Source organism: Nicotiana tomentosiformis, chromosome 4, assembly GCF_000390325.3.
Source record: "Nicotiana tomentosiformis chromosome 4, ASM39032v3, whole genome shotgun sequence".
Classification (NCBI taxonomy): Eukaryota; Viridiplantae; Streptophyta; class Magnoliopsida; order Solanales; family Solanaceae; genus Nicotiana; species Nicotiana tomentosiformis.
Genome location: NC_090815.1, coordinates 34,700,173 through 34,715,902, shown reverse-complemented (window position 1 = coordinate 34,715,902; position 15,730 = coordinate 34,700,173). Strand labels below are relative to the sequence as shown.

The window sequence follows — 15,730 nt, the reverse complement described above, 5'->3', positions numbered from 1 at the left end:
TATAACGGACCTATAAAAAATTTTAGAACTGGATTCCGAGCCCGATATCAAAAGGTCAACACCCCGGTCAAACTTCCAAACTTAAATTCCTATTTTAGCCATTTCAAGCGTAATTTAACTACGGACTTCCAAATAAAATTTCGAACACGCTTCTAAATCCAAAATCACTATACGGAGCTATTGGAATTATCAAAATTCTATTATGGAGTCGTTTGCTCAAAAGTCAACTCTTAGGTCAACTCTGCTTTTAAGCGTCAAAAAAGAGAATTGTTCTTTAAATTAAATTCTAAATCTTCCGAAAACCAAACTCGACCGTACACGCAAGTCATAATACATATTATGAAGTTGCTCGGGACCTTAAGTCGCTGAACGACACATAGATTCTTAAAACGACAAGTCGGGTCGTTACAATTAGACTCTTTATTTGAGAATGAGAATGTGTGTTTAGACTCTTTGCTGTACATATTTAGAATCTCATTTAGTGCAAAACTGTGTTCTATTAAAAAACTTCTGTTGTTTGACTTGTTGTACGTATGGATATTTGTTTTCGTGGTCCTTTGTTGTATTCCAAAGTTACAGCCTCTGGTGGATTACGTGCTAGAACTCGAAAAAAGGCTTAAGGAAAAGCATTGTTCGTTTGGTCAAGAGATTTGGACTCATTTCGACGGTTTTTCTGCTGATAAGAGCGGTAAAGAGTTAGCTACTGCAAAATCTCTTCCTTATTTGCCCAAGATGCTACGAGCTCTCAAGGAAGATGATCATGCTAAGGAAATGAGCAGACCATATTTTGAGATAGATGATCCGTTTTGATACCCTTTTTTCTTGGTGGTGTCAAAATGACGATATTACAAAATGACCCTTTGCTTTATTTCTTTGGGCGTTTTATCAGTTTATACCTAGTTAAAATCTTTTGCACAGTGTTAATATCCTACATAATTGAGGCCGTGAAGGAGTCCTGTGTGGTGTACAGGGGAGAGTTGTAACCACTCGTATATCAGCTAGTCATTAACAATTTTCTTTGTGTGTCCTCGTGACCATTTGTCATTTGACCTATTGGCTGGTCCTTGTCATATATAACGGAATGGCTTATATTTGAATGTTTGAATTTGGTTGGATTGACATCTTTTTGTTTTGGCTTAAAAACTATTGGTATTTAATGTCTGAGTAATCTATAGAAAATGGAAAAGAAGGTGCTAGCAAAGATTAAGTTGGTGTTTAGTTTTGACATGTGATGATTACACTTGTACCAGGAACTCTTTAGTTTGTGACAACTGGTGGTGAGAAATGCAACGGCTACTACAAATTCCAAGCTAGTCAGGTGGGGCCGGTTAGTTTGTGACAGTGGGTATTAGCATTTCAGAAAAAGATTTGGCGTGTACGAGTCCTTTGTATGCTAGTATTAATAAGGTCATTTTGAGATGGAGGCTGGTAATTTGTTAATTTGCTTAACATCGAGTTTGAAATAGATGAGCAGTTCTTCTAACGATGTCATCGGTTACACTTAAGTTTTCTATTTTTACTTTTACACCACCCATTAAGTTTATTATTAACTTTATCTAAGATACATTGGCTATCCAAACTTTTTGCATTTTACATTGTGATGCAATCGTAAAGCACCTTGGGGCAACATGTGGGGCTCCTGTCTCATCATTTGATTGTTACGGAGGCTATCGCTTCTGTTCAATATATAATGACGGAAGTCAGATATGGCTGGTTAATCCTATATGCTTATTGATCAAAGTAACAATAAGCTATACCCATACAATGAATTAGAGATAGAACAAAACATCCAAAATCCTCTATATCCATTATGCGTTATTAACAATTTTGTACTGAGATGCTTCATATAATTGAACTAATCTGCATTGACCACCGTAACCCACCTCCTTTCTCTTGTTGTTCTTTTCCCCATATTACTTTGTTGGCTGAGAAAATACAAAATACCTTTATGTGTTCTGTAATTTTCCAAATTAAACGAACAACACTCGCACACAGTTTTGAATACCTTGCATTTTAACTCTTGAGATGTGATTGGGATTGTTAAGTAGAAGCAAAGCTTGCAAGCTTAAAAAGACTAATAGAGGTTGGACATTTTTTTTTTTTATAAGATAAGATTTTGTTAATACGCAGTTTCAAAAAAATACTGCAGAAAAGAAAAAGAAAACAGAGCTAGACTTGGTACATCGGATCTCTATAAATTCTAACAAGTCTAGCACATCCTGGACTAAAAGCACAGTTCCCATTCTCCCAATAGTTCAAATTTTGAAGGCATCTAAATTTCAGAACTTGAAGTGCTCCTTTAGGCCATTAAAACATCTCCTATTTCTCTCCCTCTAAATTGTCCATGCAATGCACACTGGAATAGTAATCCAGATTTTTTTCTTGCACTTCCCAACGTAGATTGATTTCCAGCACCCTAACAAACCACTGATGTTCTCAGGCATCAAACCTTGAACACCAAAAATAACCACAAACATGGTTCAAAGAAGAACAACAGATTCGCATTGCCAGAAGCTCTCACATAGATAGTATCTACTACACATATTAGAGCCTCTCGTCCTCAAATTATCTTGAGTCAATCATGCTTCATGAGCCACCATCCAACCAAAGCAGGCCACTTTAGTTGGTGCAACTGTCTTCCAAATCTCCAAGGTCAATTAGTTTCCCGCTTTGAATCAATTTTTATGAGTTCTCGGTGGTAAGACTTCACAGTGAACACTCCATTCTTAGTAACATTCCACCATAATGCATCTTCCTTCCCCTGATTAATCTCTAGTAAAATTTATGCAAGAATAAGTCCGCCTCTTACATTTCCCATTCAAAGAAATTTCTTCTAAACTGACAGTTCAAGCAAGTATCATTAAACATTTCAGCAATTAGAACATAAGTCCATAGCCTGAGTCTTTGCCCATATCCAATCCTAATGCTGATATTCTTGCTAAACTTCCCCCAAAGACGAGAGATCTGTTTCCATACAGCTAGTCCATAAGGTGTTTTTACAGTCTTGGGAGCCCAAAACCCCTCTTCCATATTTGATCTCCACCAGTCTTCCAGGTAGCTATCTTCTCATCATTGAATCTCCATAGCCATTTCCGTAATCTCACTTCTCTCTTCTCTGCATGGAATACTCTCTAGGTTTAACTATTACAAAAACCACAAAGGTATTGCCAAAATATAAATTTAAAAATTTTCTACGAAACTATTGTTAAATTATAAATTTGACAACTTTTCATACACATTTCACAAATAATGACATGCTTTAGTAGCGTTCATGAATTATTTTTCACTTCTAGCTTGTTCACAAGCGACACAAGAAATGTTCAAGTCTGAGGAAATTGGTTTTGCTGAACTGTGAAATTACCAGGTACTGTACATCCGAAAAGGAAAAAGGAGAATTGGGGTAAAGTGACAATACTACTTGCAAAGGTACCACATTTTCCTCCAAGCCTATCATTTTAGTTACATCATATAATCCTTCGACTCAGTAAGTCCCTATTTTAATTATCCTTCCTAGACAAGAGAAGGCTAAAGGTTATCAGTTTCACCACACCCTTAAGACTTAAGAGGCCTCTAAGAAAGGTACGAATTTACGTCTTGGAATAATGAATACCAGCACAAGAATGAAGGATCTAATAAGATTTAGTACCTGACATGGCAGGGGTTGTAAGAAGTTGAAATTAACTTTCACCTGAATGGCAAGCTTGATACCATCAGAGTCAATGGCAACCTTCCCTACTTGCTTGAGTAGATTTGAGCACCCGTCAGTAAATCAATAACATATTGATGCCTCAGTTCTAGAACTGATGCACAACTCGAGGCTCGTAGTCACCAACTCCCATTGATTTTAGCAATGTTTGGACAATCTTTGCATCCCTTGGCAAGTCCTCTTCTCCACCTTTAGCCATTTCTTTCAAGGTTCAACCTTACACAGCCAAAATTCACCTTCAGATTCGTTTTCTACACATCAGTAGTGCCTATTTAGTGCCAAGTCCAACAAAGAATTGCAGAAACTAGATCTCTCTACTGCAGATTCGGGAATCTAGTTCACAAATGGCCCAAATTGTGCTACTAATCATCAAATACCAAAAAGCTTGATCACAAATGAGAAGAAAAGCAATATCACTTATTTTAGTCGTTAGTATTCCTGGAAAAGAACCCAGCACCTGTAATAAAATCCAGCAAACAATTATTTTTTGTAAGTAAGAATATTTATACAGCACCCAGACCAGTTTTGAATTGAGGCGTTGTTGTTGTAAGAATATTTCATACACACAAGCCAAAGTAAGCGCTTAAGAGGACAAATTCTTAAGCCATCCTCAAGTCATTTACATCTTTTAACTTAAACTAAGAGACCAAATGCATAGAAAAATATGCTTCATACTATTCATGAATATTCCTTCAAAATATCTTCTACTGCACTCTTGCCATAGACCATAGTTTGCTATATAGAGAGAATCGATGCAGCCAACCACAACTAGTTTGATTGAGGGGAAGTGAAAGTATGAGAAATATAACACCCTATACTTTTTCACACTAGTTGCAATAATATTTCACTCTATAATCAAATATACATAAAATAGAGTTCGAGGCGTAGAAAATGATCACGATTCACCGTGCCACAATTCTCTGCGCCGCAGCGAAATAAAGTTTGAGGTAGAGAAATCTGAGGACAACACATATTACAGAGGCAAGAGATGAAAAGGTAGAAATGGAAAAAGGGTGAGTATAGGGGGGATAATGGGGGAGACACCAAGAGGGATAAATGGCATGAGGAAACCAGATAAAGATGGAGATACGATACACTATTAGATTGAAAAAGGCCTTGAAGTGGGTCAAATGATTGTATCTAATTGGGTCTTCACAGAGTCACAAATGATATCTTTAAAACGAGCATTTTATTATTAAGATAGCAAAATAACAGGGAAAAAAAACAAATTACGTAGCAGTTATGGTTAAGCTAGCACCTTCCAAGTACACTACAAAAGTATCTCCTCCTTGTTATTAGGAAACTGAAAAATAATAGTACAAATAAATATTCTAAAAATACATTAGAATGAAAGCTAAAGCAAAAAGAATTCGTCAAACAGACAAGCCATTCTAAATATAAGAAAAAGAGCAATCCAACCAATATTTAGAGGTACAAAGTAAGAACGCCATAAACAGGACAAGAATAAAAATAAAATATAAATATAAAATGACACCCAAATTCCTTTTTACATGTACTTGATTCTATTGAGCACAAACAAATACTCAAACATAGTTTAATACCCAAAAGTATGTTAAATGGAATAAATTAGGTCGCCTTTATCCACTTCAAGAGGCGTGGTAATGGAACCCTTAATCTTTTGTATTTTATGAAATGCAGGAACACTGTGTTGTTGGACTCTCTCTCTCTCTCACACACACACACACACTCTCTACCTTGAATTTCAGATATAAAAGTATAAAACCATTGAGGGAGAGAGCCGGGGAATGAAAATCAGAGACAAGAATTATTATTTTTCGTTTTTAGAAAAGCAAGCAGAGACAAGTGGCATAACACATATTTTGCACAAAAATATCTCACTCACTTCCCTTACTAATAACACAGGAAAAGAGCTATCTTTTCACCTTCAGCTTCTTACTGCTAATTTTAAGCAAAACCTTCCACTTCACAAAGAAATTAAAAATGAAATACCACTACAAGGATAACTGGGACAAAGAAAATAGGTAAAAACTAAGTTGTATATATCGGAAGATTCATAACACCAAGCAACAGGGAAGGGAGAAGACAGAAATCTCCAAGTGAGAAACACAATAATGATATCAAATGAACATAAAATGCCATCTTACCAGCATTAAAACCAATTACTAAAAGCTATAAAGCAGCTGCAGACAATAGAAAAATATATATATATATATATATATATATATATATATATATATTTGTTTTTGAGAAGATGACATATTTGTAAATATATAAACATGAACTACACAAAGCAGTGTAATCCTTCATAACTACAAAGCGAAATACAGACCGAGTTCCTAGCCCTTAAGACCTCACAGACAACAGAAAGCCACATAACTAAACACCACTAGCTTGTCTATACTCTACAGTAATAAATCAAGCATATAGGGAAAGTTCTCAAAAAAGAAAACTACATCAGACTCTTTCACTGTCCTCTTTAATCATTGCCGCTTTAACATCAAGTGTAAGAATATACTCCTGGTCACAACCCAGATAAGAATCGCACATGAAATAGAGTGTGTAGGTCCTCTTTCCAGCTTCTGCAGGTGCAGAAAAATTGAGCTTGACACTGGACTTCCTTTGCAGGGTAACTCTCTTAATGGCCAGCAGTTGGCTGCTCTTTGTATCGCCGACAACAAGCCACCATCCTTCTTCCTTGGTTGTGGGATATCTAGGTGCAAAAACAGGTCCAACCTCTGTTCTACCCTCAAGATCTCGCTCAAGGGTTACCTGCACACTCACATTGTCTCCAGCACTCACATTATCACGGTTCAACACATCATATGTCAAATCAATGTTTGGAAACCGATTACAAAACCGGGCAACATCCATAAGCTGTAAGTCCGACATTTGCAAGAGCTCACGCCTCTCGTCATCTTCCATCTCCATTAAATCAAACACTGTTTCTATACTCTTTCCTGGATTTTCTTGGCACTTCTTAGCCAATTCATTTGTAAAGTGTGGAACCTGAAGAAGTATCGAGTCATGTTCCCACATTCCCTGTGTCACCATCTGGCTCACCTCCATTGCTATAAGTGCTAGACTAAGCCATTTGTTACTGGAAATAACATCAACCATTGCTTGAAGCAGCCTAATAGCAGAAAGAAGCACCTCTTGCTGGTCAGAAGCAAGATTTCCACCCACTACTTGCCTAGAAAAATGGGCTTGTAAAAGAGCATTAGCCTTGGTGTGAGGATCTGTGTATTTCGGATTCTCAAAGGAGAAACGCTGGTGATTAATCAACCTTCTTGTCAACTCCTCTTCACCTGGTCTTATAGGCAACCGTTTATACTCCGACGCTGAAGCCAATATTTCCAGTAAGCCCTTCAACTTCGTTTTGGAGGACAGGGAAGAGCTAAATCGCTCTATTGTCGTGTAACTGATATAGTAGTATGACGCTATCATGCCAAGGTTCAAAGGTGAAAGCAAAAAGTCATCCTCAACAGTAACGCATTTGCTTGCCTCCAAGTCACTGATAGCATTCTCCACCAGCTCTGAGAGGTGGTCCGACAGATGCCTGTGACTAACACCCTGCAGATTGTAGTAGTTTGGATTCTGTGGCAGCCTTCTATACATGAAGGTCCATGTTAGGTAATCCAACCACCTCAGCAATCAAATTGTCATGGACATAGTGTTGCAGATGGCTTTCAACTGGGAATGCATCATACAAGAACTTCTTGTAGTAGTCCTTGCGTGGTGTATGGCAAAGGATGACACACTTCCCACAGCTATCTACAAGAGGTCGTCTGGCATGACCCATCATCTTCAACAAATCAGTAACTGGATAATCAGTGTGCATATTTTCCCTACCATCATAGTACTGTGTTCCCGTCACCACCACCAAATGGGCAGATAGTGGTACTCCCCAACACATTGTACTGTTCATTACACATACTTGAATCCATCCAGTTTCAAACAACGTCTTCACTATTTCCTGATCAGTGCCGCTCAATCCGTCATGCAAGTAGCCCACACCATACTTGAGTGTCTCTTTCAGCATAGGTTCATTGATCCTCTCCACAAAAGGCTCCAGCTCTTCTGCAGATCGTAGCAGAAACATGGGTGTGTCTTCTCTGTCCATACTAGAATAACTCATCAGATCAACAGCAGTCAGGCGTGCATGCTTCCTCGTGGGAACGTACACAATTGCAGGCTTTCCTTTCCTTGCATGTTGGACAATTGCAGTATATGTGTGTTTTGTCATGGCTTGCATCCTAGCTTGAAAGTTGGCAATATCAACATCTTGAATGTGAATATCCCGTGGCACGGGCCTAATACCAGAAGGAAAGTTGAAGAGCCCATGAGATGTAGCCCCAATCCATTCTCCCAAATCCTTGGCATTAGCTAGGGAAGTTGACAAAGCAACGATGCGGATCTTGTTCTCAACCCGGCTTGAAATATATCTCATCCGAGAGACAATCACCTCCAGGATTGGGCCACCTTGACCACCAATAAGGTGTAATTCATCAATAATGAAAAGACTGACTTGCTGAACATGCTTTCGCTGTTTCCAGCGACGAGATAAAGCATCCCATTTCTCAGGCGTGCTGATAATTAACTGACCCTTCTCTAACAGCTTCAGATCTTTGGCAGTCTCCCCAATTAATTTAACAACTCTAATTCCCAGAGAGTCTCCAAATTTCTTCTTCCAATCACTGAACCGCTCCTTGGCCAGAGCCTCTAGTGGAGCTATATACACAGTACGACTGATATTATCAGGTCCTTTCTGATGATTCCTCAATATGGCAAATTCAGCGCAAATGGTCTTCCCACTACCAGTTGGAGCTGCAACCAAGACATTGTCATCTGAATTGTACAAAACGGTGAATACCTGAGTCTGAACCGGATTGAAATGCTTAAAATCTTGATAAAGTGCTTCATATGTTGGATGCCTCAATGCAGTAACTGGCAGAGGTTGTAAGTCTAGTAGCTCAGTGGGAGGAAGATATTTTTCTGGCAAAGTCAGGTGTAGGAAAGAGACTGGCAAAACAGTCTCAGACCCTAGCCACCTGTCAGAGACAACACGAATGAAATACTGAAGGGGCAATGGCTCATATATTGGGACTGTGAAGTTCAAAGTCTGGTCTTTATCAATATACTGCTTCTTCAGCATGAAATATTCACGATGAAGAATATATTCCCCATCATTGTCTTCAACAATCACCCAGAAAGGTTCTACAAAACCATGGACCACGTCCTTCCACTGGAAATCCGGTGTAATGGTCAATTCTACCCTCAAGACTGACCGGGTAATTGGCTGAACATGTGCTGCGAGGTTCAGCTTCGGGAACTGATGAATACACTTGTGTAACATTCTACCCTTCTTCGGGAACCGGATAAACTCTCCCAACTCTTGTGATGAAAGATCGTAATAACGCTCCCAAGCAAGATCTTTCTTCTCCAACTTCATCAAGATCTCATTTGAAATGTCGTGGAATTGGCGGAGTGGTGTTTATACGCTCCACATCCTCTTACTTATCATTTTGCACCATTTCAAGGTCTTCTCAGCTAACTTAGCCCATCCTCTCTTCAGAACAATCTCAAAAAGGGCTCGCATCAGACGTGCAGCACTTTGAGATATATAAACCATGTCGGATGATAGAGACAACCCTTCAAGCTTCAGCCGTGAAATATACGCCTGCAGTAGAACATTGATCTTGGTTCTAGGCTCCTCAAGACTCTCTTTTATCAGAATAGGGACACGATCTAGAAGCTTTGCCAATTCTATTTTCTCATCTTGTGTGACTGTTACATATTTGAATTCCTCACTGAGAGAGAAAAGCCTACAAAGTTCAATATCACCCGTGATGGGCTTCAAATGCTCATTGTTCGTGGAAATTGTCCCATGAGTTATGTAATAATAGCTCGCAATGCGCCCCAGGTCAGTCACCTGGAAATATCCACTTCTCTTATCGTACTTAACGAAGTTACTCTTGTCCAGCAACGTAGCAGCAGAATAAACCAAGTCAGCACGCCTTCCCTCCAAAGCATAATCAGTTTCGAGGGCATCCACAGCTAGACCATAAAGTGTGGGATTCTGTACCATGCAAACATAGAGGTAAGTATATAGGAGCCACTTGCATGCCTCTTTGACATTCTGTACTGTCCCAAGAACAATCTCTGCATTCAATTGATCAGCCAACTTGGATATAAACTGACTTTCAATAGGAAGCTGTTGATTCATCAAAGAAAGATAATATTGCAGTTCACTGTGTCCAGTTATGATGATTCCTTCACCATAAGTGTCATATTGAGGCCTTCCAGCACGGCCAAGCATTTGCATAACATCAAGAGGACTGAGTTCAGTCCATGCTCCTTTTTCAGGATTGTAAATCTTGGTACCTTTTATAATGACAGTATGTGCAGGTAAATTTACACCCCAAGCTAAAGTTGCAGTTGAGACCAACACTTGCACATGTCCATCAGCAAAAAGCTCCTCCACAAGCTGCCGATCAGTTCTGACCAAACCCGAATGGTGAATTGCAAAACCATATGGTAAAAGATCTTTGAGATCATTGCTCTTGATAAGCTCAGTTTGAGATTGTAAAATTTCCCGAGTTAAACCATCCTCCTTCAAAAACTTAGTAAGGGTGTCATTACCAAGTGCAGCATGCCGGATTGCTTGAGCTGTTTTAGTTGTTTCCTTCCTAGAATGAACAAAGATAAGCACCTGATGCTTTCCTACAACACTAATCACCTTCTCATAGCAAATATCATTCATCAACTGGAACCTCTGCAGTGGCTTCTTAACAGTAATTCCAATATACTGTTGAGCCAACGGTACAGGTCTATAGCTATTGTCAAAATGGAAGAGTCCTTTATTCAGATCAACTCGCAAAAACAAAGCCACATCCTGATAATTTGGAAGAGTTGCTGACAATCCAACAAGCCGAATATGCTCTTTTGTGATTTCAATCTGTCTGATAGTTCTTGCAATGATACTCTCCAAAACAGGACCTCGATTGTCATGCAGGAGATGTATCTCATCAATAATAACAAGTTTAACAAGCTGCATATAGGTGCGATCGCCTGACTTTCTAGTTATAATATCCCACTTCTCAGGGGTAGTCACAATAATTTGAGTCCCTTCAATCTGTTGACGAGTTAATGTTTGATCACCGCTCAACTCTTTCACCTTGACAACGTAATGTTCCAAACGCTTGGCGAGATTGCCAACCACTTCAGAAACAAGGGCTTTCATAGGTGCCACATACACAATCTTATAATTGGTGTGGTTGAATGATCCATCTAAGTTGCGGTTTAGAGCAATTTGCTAAAGTATAGTGAGCATAGCTACATTGGTCTTCCCAGCACCCGTTGGAGCACAGAGCAAGATGTTCTCTGGGGAAAAGAGGGCAGTCTCATATACTTTACTCTGAACCCTATTCAATTGGGTCATCCCACTGAACGCTGGTTGAGCCCACACCGGAATGGAGGAGATCTTCACAAGCTCTTCTCCAGGGGCTAGTGGCTTTGTATTCAGTGCTGGCACGCGAACTTCCTCATACCCCTTCTTATGATTCCTATAAGACCCCACTGGAAGCTCGCATTTTGTATTTGCCATCGACAGACTACCTTGATGAAATGCAAGGCTATCAAGATCAAGCAGCAGGTGTTGCCCCATTAACCAAGCATTATCATTATCTCTTTCACCATCTTTGAGATGCCGAGCCTCTTCCCTAATGTTTTTCTCCAAATTCAGCTGCCTCTCTTTTGCAGTAGCCCTAGTAGCGTGCAACTGCTCTAGTACCGCGGCATGATCCGGCCCCAACCGCAACATCTCTTGTTCGATTTCCTTCCTTTTCGATTGGTCTTCAGCCCGTGCAAGACGGGTACACCATACTACCTTTAGCCGGTTCCGCAGAAGATATTTGATGAGAGTGAACTTATCAAATTGGAGATGCAACAGTAGCTTGGTTTCTACTTCACGATCATCGCCTTCAGCAAGAGTTTTGAGAACCTCTTCAGCAAGCTTTTGGCTCTGTTGCGGATCGATCTGGGGCTCATAAGCTCGAGAGATCTTTCTTTGAAGCCAATAAGCATCTACGTCCTGAACATTCAAGGACATTCCGTCATCCGCCTCACGCATCTCATAATCAGCAATGATAGGCATAGCACTAGAACAGTCGGCATCCAGCACATCATTGTCCTCATCCTCTTCATCATCAAGGTCACTCTCTTCTTCTTCTTCTTCATTCTCCTCAAACTGAACAGCTACACCAACATCATCATCCAGAGGTGCATCGCCATCGCCATCGCCATCACCTTGATAATCAGTGATGAGTCGCCCAATCGACACCAACTGGTCAAACACCTCATTTGATACGGAATTTAACAGGTTTTCAATCTGTTTTTTCTTCTTATCAGGGTTGGTAAAGTAGTCATTTTTTAAGACAGCCAATATCTCATCAGCTGCAGCAGTAACAATATTCAATGGTTGGCCGCCAAGTTGCTGCTGAATGAGGCTGAGCAGGGCCTCATAAGCAGCCCTCGTTTGCTTGGTTTTAGGTTGGTAAACACCTTCTTCCTCAGTTGAAGTAAGAACACTTTCAAGTAACCGTCTCTTCTTGCTTTGTCTATGCCAATCAGAGACAAGTAGTGGTTCGCGCTTCCTAGCAGCCTTGTCAGGTCTACCCTTGTAAGCACGATCACCAAATGTTTTGGGGTCTATTTTCCCATAAAGAGACTCAGGTGAGTTGGCTCCGTATTCATACACTGCTTGTGCTTCCAAATGGCCCATCACAAAACCTACACCTAGTTTGAATTTGAATTGGAAGGAGAGATTCTGATGTGAAGTAAATTGTAGGGAGGGAGAATATAAGGGATGGCGTTGGACGGAATTGATGAAATACAATACTCCTATAAGGGATATATATACTAGTTGGCGGAGGAGCTCAATCCCAATTCCAGTTGGCCTACATTGCCGGTTTCAATCCCAATCCCAGTCGGAATTGGCGGAGGAGCTATGCGGTTTCAATCCCAATCCCAATTCCATTTGGGTTAGAAAAAAAAGCTTTTGAGTTCTAAACTGGCTGAGCCTACAACGGCTCTAACCTTAACTACGGGAAACAAATAAATTTAGACCAAATAAGCATTTAAAATTATGTCATGATTTATGTACTAACTTAAAATTAAAGGTAATAATATAAGCTCCTAAAAGTAATGAAACCTAATTTTATTTATCTAATTCAATAAAGAAAAAAATATTATCCCACACAAGTTTTAATACTGTCTTCTTGATTGTGAAGTAGAGATTCTGACTTAACAATATGGAAGGATTACAATTTATGAATTTGTAATGTTGATATTAATAATGCAGAAACTATATGTAATAAGAAACTGATTACATGAAATGTAGGGATTAATACTTTGTTCATTAAAATGTAGGGATTAATACTTTGTTAACACTAGTACTTGCACAATGCACGGACATAAATCATGTCAAATTGTGATTTATTTATTTGGATTTTATGCAAATAACCTAAAATATAAATTATTCAAATAAAAATGATAGATATTAATTAAGAAGTAGGACATAAAATCACTTCTCAACTAGTGGATAACTTGTATTCTTTTTCTATATGCAACGATACAACTCTTTGATTTTAGTGCTTGCATTTTATTTCTTGATTAAAATTAAAAATACTAAATATGTCTTGTTATGATCTGTCTTATTTGAGTACATTGGATCATATTATTTCAACAAAATTCTTACTAACCTTTTGTTTTTCAGCTCAAATTCAAATAAGTCTTATTCTTCTATAGTTTTATATATCTTTTTATGTTTTTGTTCTTTCCTTATAGTTATTGCATTATTCATTACTTAATATTGTTATATTGTCATGTGATCTTTTATTAGCTTTACCAATTTACTTAATGTCTTACTTTTTTTTTTCTTAATATCTTGCTTATTACCATTTGAAGGAAAAATGTTTTATTATAAATTCTAATTAGTTTTTATGGTAATGTTCTACCTATAATAATATCACTTTTTATTTTAAATTTAACTTTGAATTAGTATAAAATATTAATACATAGTTCTTTAATTATTTATTTCAAATCTTTGAGTTTTCTTATAATTATTTTTATATTATGTATAATTAAATTTCTTTCTCTTTAGTTTCAAGATACAAATTTGATTTTTAATTTTTTTATAGTAAAATTACCTACATGAGATATTTATTTTATATTTTTAAATTTTTTAATTTGTTATCAATTTTTTTTTTCTTTATCTAGGAAAACTTCAATTTCGTGATCCTATCTATAGTTTGAGCGTTCTCATCATAATGATAAGAAACTTCTAATCTCAAGTTTTGATAGTATTTTCCTTCCATTTATAATATTAAAACTTTTTGAATTCTTAATTATTTTTGTTACTCTTATCACATTTTCAAATGACTTTTTATTGACTTTTCACTTCATTTAATATTATTTTTCACTACCATCCTTTAATATTATATAGATAGATGTGCAATTTTTTAATTTTAAAATAAATATTTATTTTCTTTTAAAATTATTGCTCAAATTTTTTAAATTATTTGAATTTGTAAATAAAATTTTTAAGTGTTGTATATTTACTCTATTTTATTTTCTAAACTAATTCTTAATATAAATTTTCTCATATTATCTCTAATGTATTTTTTATTATTCCATTTTTTATTTTATATTTATATATTAGACTTCAGTTATGTGGCCTTATCCATAACATGATCTTTTTTATCATAATATTTCTAATTTCAAATTAAAATAAGTTTTATTGTTTTTGTAGGAGGAGACTTTTTATCTTTTTATTTGTTCCTTATTTTTGCTATTACATTATTCAATACTTAATATTATATTATCATGTGGCTTTTTATTAGCTTGTTTAAATTTAATATTTATTTCTACTACATTTATTTTAATATAATAAAGATGAAGCTTGAAAATTATTTCAATAGTAAATTTGACTCTATTACTTATATTCCAAAATATAATTTTCTTATCATATTTTAAAAAAACTCATCTCAAAGTCAAATAAGTCTTATCCTTCTACTTTTTACATTGGACTGTATTGTCAAAATATCATCTTATGCACTCAAACTTAGACTAACCGTGCTCAATTCAGATATTAATTATAAAAAGAAAATTATTTTCTTATTTATTTAAACACATTATATCTAATTGCTAAAACAATATTTTCACTATTATTTATTTCTTACATAATGTTTCCAAACAAATTATGAAATGAAAGAAAAAGGATCATGTGGTTAGTGAATAACTATTAAAATGGGAATCTTGATTAGATTTGACCAATTTTCTTTAGATTTTGTCCTAAAAGATTCAAGTGACTTTTTATTAATACGCCACTTGACTTAATATCAAGCTTGACTATCCTCCTTTTAATATAATAAAATCTAGTATAATATAGATAGATATAGATTTTTGCAAAACTATCAACATGATTTAAAAAGATTTTTTTCCCATATGGAGGATGATATAATAGGCAGAGGAATAAATCTAGAAATGTTGTTTATCTTGTTTATTTAAATTTTTTTATCTCTTTTAAACTTAATGTTATTACCTAATTTAGATAGCTTTATCCTAAAAAAGCCAAGTGGCTTATTTCTAGCTTGTCACTTGACTTAATCACATTGAAAACTAAGTGGTTATCAAACTAGAGAATTTGGCCGCATGTTGTGAGGTTATAATAATATCATTAAATTTAAAAATAATTAATTATCAATTCAATCCAAACAGGAGAGATAATATTTATTTATTTGTATGCATATAATTAAGAAATAATTAGAAATTGAGCTTAATAATTGCAGTTTTCATTCTCAAAAACATTTTGTAAAAGGAAAAAAGAATTTTAAGGAGATTTGTACTTTTGTGTGGGGGTGAGGTGTGCACATGTTGGTTTTAATACATAATTCTTAGTTTAATTATAAATTTGTTAGATGAATTTGATTTTTCATTTTCTCTAAATAGTAAAACTTCTACTAATAAACATGAAATGAAAAGTAG

The 15,730-nt window shown here is 36.5% G+C and overlaps 1 pseudogene; it reads right to left on the bottom strand.

Annotated features, from left to right (window-relative positions):
* Nucleotides 1-5,945: 5,945 nt before the first annotated feature.
* Nucleotides 5,946-12,733, bottom strand: LOC104113141 (DExH-box ATP-dependent RNA helicase DExH12-like; annotated as a pseudogene).
* Nucleotides 12,734-15,730: the final 2,997 nt, after the last annotated feature.